Source organism: Anabrus simplex, chromosome 13, assembly GCF_040414725.1.
Source record: "Anabrus simplex isolate iqAnaSimp1 chromosome 13, ASM4041472v1, whole genome shotgun sequence".
NCBI classification, from domain to species: Eukaryota; Metazoa; Arthropoda; class Insecta; order Orthoptera; family Tettigoniidae; genus Anabrus; species Anabrus simplex.
This window is the reverse complement of record NC_090277.1, coordinates 47,718,698-47,725,178: the sequence shown is the minus strand read 5'-3', so window position 1 is coordinate 47,725,178 and position 6,481 is coordinate 47,718,698. Positions and strand designations below refer to the sequence as shown.

Genomic DNA, 6,481 nt, shown 5'->3' with positions numbered 1-6,481 from the left:
CAAAATTCCCTGTACTTGCGGAAAGATATACATTGGCCAAAATGCCGGTTCATTGTTTCTCGTGTCAAGGAACCCCAACGAAATATCCGTCTCAACCAGCCAGACAAGTCAGCAATAGACCAACAGTAAAGCATTCTTAAATATAAACCTTCATTATTAGAAAACCCTTGCTCGTGAACAGAGGAGATTTTTTTTCTAAGCAAAGTCCTCTGTTTGTTTGTCCAACCCTTGTCCCGTTTCCCTACGGGGTCGGGTATGAGGTGAGATGAATTTGTCGTGGCGGTTTTTTATGACTGGATGCCCTTCCTGACGTCAACCTCATCAGAGGAGTTAATGAGAGATGAAATGAATGACGTGATATATGATAGTAGGGAGAGGGTGAAACCCGGTGCCGGCACATAGCCTACTCCTGTCGAATAGCACCAAGGGGTCTGCTCAAGGCTTAACGTCCCCATCCGACGGACGAATCACCATCAACAGCGTCATATGCCCTCACTCCATATGAGCACTGCGGAGAGGCTTTTGGCACGCAATCTAGTGATTAGAAATTGTATACCACCACCTCCCCTACCCTGCCGGCCAACATTCTGATGGTGAAAATTTTTTCGACCAACGGGACTCGAACCGGCTAACCTCGGTGTTAGACCGTTTTTAGACTTCAGCGCCTTAACGATCATGGCCACCAGGCGGGCTAGGCAAAGTCCTCTACGAACCGTAAATAATTTCACCTTGTTTTCTTACACTGCAAAAGCCTAAAAGCTTATTGTCAGTTGTGTTTTGGTCCATCTTTGTGTATTTTAATATGCTTTAACCTTTTAATTTGAATTAATTTTAAATACATAATCATCTTTTTCATCATCTTTTGAATTCTAGTCGGTGGATAAATTTTACATGTTAAATGCTACGTGTTATTTATTATTACACTAGCTGATGTACCCGTGCTTCACTACGGAATTCTACAGTGTATACAGAAATCTGGGTTAGGTAGTGTACACGTTGTGAGCAAGATTGAATTAAATCCCATAGCCCTTAACTGTAACCTAGAAACGCGACGGGGATTTCACCAAACGTCTTTTCCTATATGAAGGCTGGGTTGGGGAATTTTCATTGTAATGGTAGGGCCCCTTGCCTACCATCAGTCACAATCAAGTTGGGGATTTTTCATTATAATGAAATACAATCATCCTCCGCCTGCCTTTTAAATCCTCAGATACACTCTCTTAGTGGTTTTCCCAAATGAAGTCAACATAGGTCATTACTATGACTCCAATAGCAATGTTATCATATGAAATACTCGATGAAATGAAAAACCACACATTTTGTCACTTTTAACGAACGGTACTATGCTGCCGATCTAACAGTCCAAAGAGCCACAGCTGGAATGACCAGGGCGCAGATAGCCGTGAGCCTGAACACTCTTTAATTTCGGAGGGTACTGGGAGGTGCGAAAGGTACCAGGGAAAAATATATGCCCATTTACTCATTTGTTTTATAGGAGTACCCGATGAGTAAGAAAATATTAATTCACGACACTGGCGGGGGTAAAACTCTTTGACTTGGATGCAAATTTTTCCTCCAACCCAGTGGAGAAAAACCCTCGTCGCTGCTAATTTGAAATAAAATGAATGTAGAATTTAATAAAAGTGATGATGAAGCTTTTCGTAAGAAACGGCTTTTCAGGGTTTTTAAATGCTATTTGTTCGGGGACAGATCTTTTGCCCCTACTTGTACCATATGTTAGGAACCTGCATGTATTTGGAAATCGTTTGCCCCTACTTGTACCATATGTTAGGAACCTCCATGTATTTGGAAATTGGGGAAGTGTAAAGTGTTGAATGTGAGGAAAGGACCGTTAAGGCGACACAAACACCCACTCCCCAGGCCAGGGATATTAATAATTTACAATTAAAAACCCATGACCCGGCCGGGAATCGAACCCGGGGCCGCCCCCTACACCGCGGGGCCGATTGTAGGGAATTGAGCCAATGGCACGTGGTGTTCCAAGCGGTCACCCATCCAAGTACTGACCACATCAAATGTTGCTTAACTACGGTGATCGGACGAGAACCGGTGTATCCAACATGGTATGGCCGTTGCCGTTCAGGGTTGAATTTTTATTGTAGTGCTATAATCTGGAATAGGCCGAAATAGTAATTCTGCCTCTGCCATTACTCCGTTACGTGTGCATATCGATCATTCCAATCAGCGTAGAGATCGAATAGCTGAAATACTATGATGAACCATTGCGTTACGTACCAGCAGAATCAGAAAATGTATGAACCAGAGGAATGGCATGCTAAAGAATTATCTAACTCTCCCGCTACTTCCCGCCAATATTCAGGCAGGCTGTTATACTCTGTACACAGCAGTAATCCCATCTATCGGAGATAAGTGGCAGCATAAGAAACAAAGAATATCACAACAAACAATGGTCAATTTAATATTATTGTTTATCAATTTTTATAAACTTTCGATAAAAACATAAATGATCGAATATTGTATTCTCTATAACTTTTGTTATGTAGTAGGCCTACTTTTCGATAAGACCAATATCAATAACATAGGTATTTAAAATTACATTTTAATCGCCTTCCCCTAAACTACCATTTCATCCAGGGTTAATAAAATTGTTTATATGTTTTACTGTAGTGTCTTATTCCCCAACTCTATATACCGATTTTCATTAAATTCTGTTTACCCATTTTCTCGTGGTCGGCGTTGATATGGACTTAGCAACAAAAATACAAATTCATGAATGTCTCTGTCATCATAGCCGGTACGGTAAATAGTATATAAGACATAAATTATCGGAAATTTAATTCAGTATAACTCTAGTTGTGTAGTATTTATCGATAGGACTACTTATAACATAAAATTTGAGAATTAAATTTTAGGCCTACCCATAAACTACCATTTCACTCAGCGTGAATAAAATGATTTATAGCGTAGATTGTAGTGGCTCATTCCCCGACTTTACATACCGATTTTCATTAATTCTCTTCATCCGTTTTTCGTGATGCGCGTCCATTCATGCATACATACATACATACATACATACATACACAGACAGACAGACAGACAGACAGAAATTACGGAAATATAAAAAGTGCATTTCCTTGTTACTGAGGACATGACCGATACAGAAATACCATTATTTTTAAATTCTGTGCAATGTACAGACAAAACTCTTATTTTACATATATATAGATTTCGTTACATCTCGTACAATTTGGGACCGATGACCTAGATGTTAGGCACCTTTCAACAATAAGCATTATCATCAACATTTCTTCCCCGGTTTCTTCTATTCTAAGTGTTTAATAATTTGACAAAAGTGTAAAATTCAAGTTTATTTTAAATTCTACATAGAACATGTCTTTCTTATTGATGTTGTGTGGATCGTTGAAATTGTGTCAACAAGAAAACGCTATTTAGACACAAACTCTGTTCGGTAGACTACACTCGTAACGGAAATCATTAACTCATTAACATTTTTCCCTCTCGTTTCTAGGAAGGAAAGTCTAACATTCTACCTAAAGCTAGCGTGAGTTCGCTAAGTATAATTCATAACACACGAGACGTCTTGATTTCGAAGTATTGCCTCAGGTCACGTTACCTCATCGCTCACCATATTTTACTACTCCTCGTTACATCGATGTAATAGATGTAATTATTTCCAAACTAAAGCTATTCAGAAGAGTTCGCAACGAAGTCTTAACATTAGTTCCATATGCTTCACAAGATGAAGGCCGCTTTCTATGAAATACGAAAAAACAAACACCATGGTGCAACAGTTCCGCACGGCCATGTCCTACCAAGCGACCGTTGCTCAGCCCGAAGGCCTGCAGAATACGAGGTGACGTGTGGTCAGCACGACGATTCTTCAAGGCCTTTTTTGGCTCTCTAGACCGGCATCACTATCCCACCGTCAGATAGCTCCTAAGTGTAATCACGTAGGCTGAGTGGACCTCGAACCAGCCCTCAGGTCAAGGTAAAAATTACTGACCTGGCCGGGAATCGAACCCAGGGCTTCTGAGTAAGATGCAGCCGTGCTACCCCTACATCGCGGAACCACCTACAACGAAATACACATGTCTTTTGAACATTTACGTAACACATCTGAAGAGAAATGTGGAATTGGAACGCCGTCTCAGACATAGGCCTACCTACTGTATGTTAACATTGCCAAAACCGAGCTTGTGGCTAGGAGGCTTGGGTCAAATAGCTGTCAATTTGCATTCAGGAGATCGTGAGTTCGAACCCCCACTGTTGGCAGCTCTGAAAATGGTTTTCCGTTGTTTCCCACTTTCACACCAGGCACTGTACCTTAATTATGGCCCATGGTCGCTTTCTTCCCACTTCCAGCCCTTTCCTATCCCACCGTCGCCATAAGACCTATCTGTGACGGAGCGACGGAAAAGGAAATTGTAAAAAGGAAAATTGCCAACTTGTGTCCTTACTCCTAGCTTTTTTGAGTAATAAGCCCAATTTATTGAGGATGGTTAACCCCTGAGAGATATCGTGGGGTCTTTTCTGACCCCCTCACCATGTTATTTAGTAGTATTTTCCTAATTTTATGACATACAGACTGTACAGAATTTTTTTTAATTCTCTGATTTGTTCTTGAGCATTATCCAGTGCGTCAGTAATTAACGCCATGTCATCTGCAAAAGCTAGACAATCTACAGTGATTTCTTTTGGATTTCTTCCTAGTTGAACACCTTTAGTATTGATTATTATTATTATTATTATTATTATTATTATTATTATTATTATTATTATTATATTATTATTATTATTATTATTATTATTATTATTATTATTATTATTATTATTATTATTATTATTATTATTACCGTGGTTTGGTGGATTAGCAGAGGTGAAAGTAGGTGCCGGGGTGAATGGGTCTAACTACTTTGACAAGAAAGAATTTAAACTAAAATGGAAGGTTATATTTTCGAAAAGTTAACAAATTCTCACTTAGTGAGATAACAATGACATAGCAATTTTAAAAAAATACAAGATTCGGCAAAGAAAAAGGAATTCAAGATTTTAAATCTTTACATATTTCGGTTACAAGCCCTTCGTTTTAAAATTTTTAGTGGTAGCTCAAGAAACAAAATTTGTTCCAAGTGCAGAAATGCCATAATACGCGGAGCCCTTGCTCCTCATTACACTATCCGGCCTCCCAGAGGCACGTTTACAATACATTAAAGAGCTGACCCGCTCTCACTTTTCTGAGCCTATTAAAAGCCGTAACAGACTTTACCATTAATTGCCCTCAAGGCACAACTTACAAGGAAAAGGGGGTATGTTGTACCCAACCTACTGGGCCTTAGCAAAAAAGAACAGGTTAAGTAAATGGCCCGCAACACCAAGTAGAATGGAGGCGTGTACTTGCACTCCTACATGAAACCATTTAAAAACTTACGAGGTACTAGGGCGATGAAACAGGGGCTATACCCAAACTATGGAGGTGACTCGTATAAGAAAATTTTAAGACATTACAGAAAGGAAGAAAACCAGTTACAAAACGTAGTCACCTCAAACCAATATGAAGGGGAGCTCGAGAGGGTAAATCACTCTCTATCCCCGAGTTACGGCTAAAGGTGTATGACGTTTTTACATAAACCAGAAGAACTTTGCACGTTTCTAGAGATAGGTTACATAGTAAAGGTTTCGGACCTTCCCCGCGGGTTAAACTGCTGAGCTAGCAAGAAATAAAGATGTTAAGCGGCCATTACCTTACTGAAGAACTACTGCCTGAAGAAAGAGGCGCTTCCCGCCTCCTGCTACACGTTCCTACACTAAGATGTTGACGAAGTGGCCGAGAGACAAGAAAATCAGCAGTTCTTATACCCTCGGGGAAGATTCGAGACCTTTCATGAATAATTAAGACACACCCACAGGCTTTTATTGGTTACAGTACACAGTTACATACAAAATCGAAAAAGAAACCTGTGATTGGTGGGAAATTAATTACAGAAATAATTGATTGGCTAACTTCATAACTGGCGGAAAGAAAAGATTAATATTGCCAACCCACAAATGAAAGAACGAAATTTAGTAATAACAAAACTTATGAGTACCAACAAATATCTTCAAGAAAGTTCCCTCACTTCGCACCAGGGTGCATGATCATAGTTTTTTAGTAGAGACATCTATGAGAGAGTGTCCAAACTTCTTGATAAATAAAAAACGAAAGCAAGTCGAAATTCACACAGTGACATCTTCAGAGCCAAAGTTTAAGTAGATCTAGTTTTAAGTTCACGGTTTCTCCTGTAGAGGAGTACTTTAAGGCGGAAAATTCAAATGTGCGGCGCAGAGGTGTACCAACCGGTACAATTATTCTTTTTATTATTAATTCATACGCCTCGGGGACTGGGTGAGTGTGCCTTCTTCATCATTAGAATTCACCCCAGATGGGCAGATCGCCCGTACGGCGTCAAGTAGAAAGACCTGCGCCAGGAATCTTCGGAGG

At 39.9% G+C, this 6,481-nt stretch overlaps 1 pseudogene; it reads right to left on the bottom strand.

Annotated features, from left to right (window-relative positions):
- Window positions 1–1,980: 1,980 nt before the first annotated feature.
- Window positions 1,981–2,098, bottom strand: LOC136885150 (5S ribosomal RNA; annotated as a pseudogene).
- Between the last annotated feature and the right edge of the window lie 4,383 nt (window positions 2,099–6,481).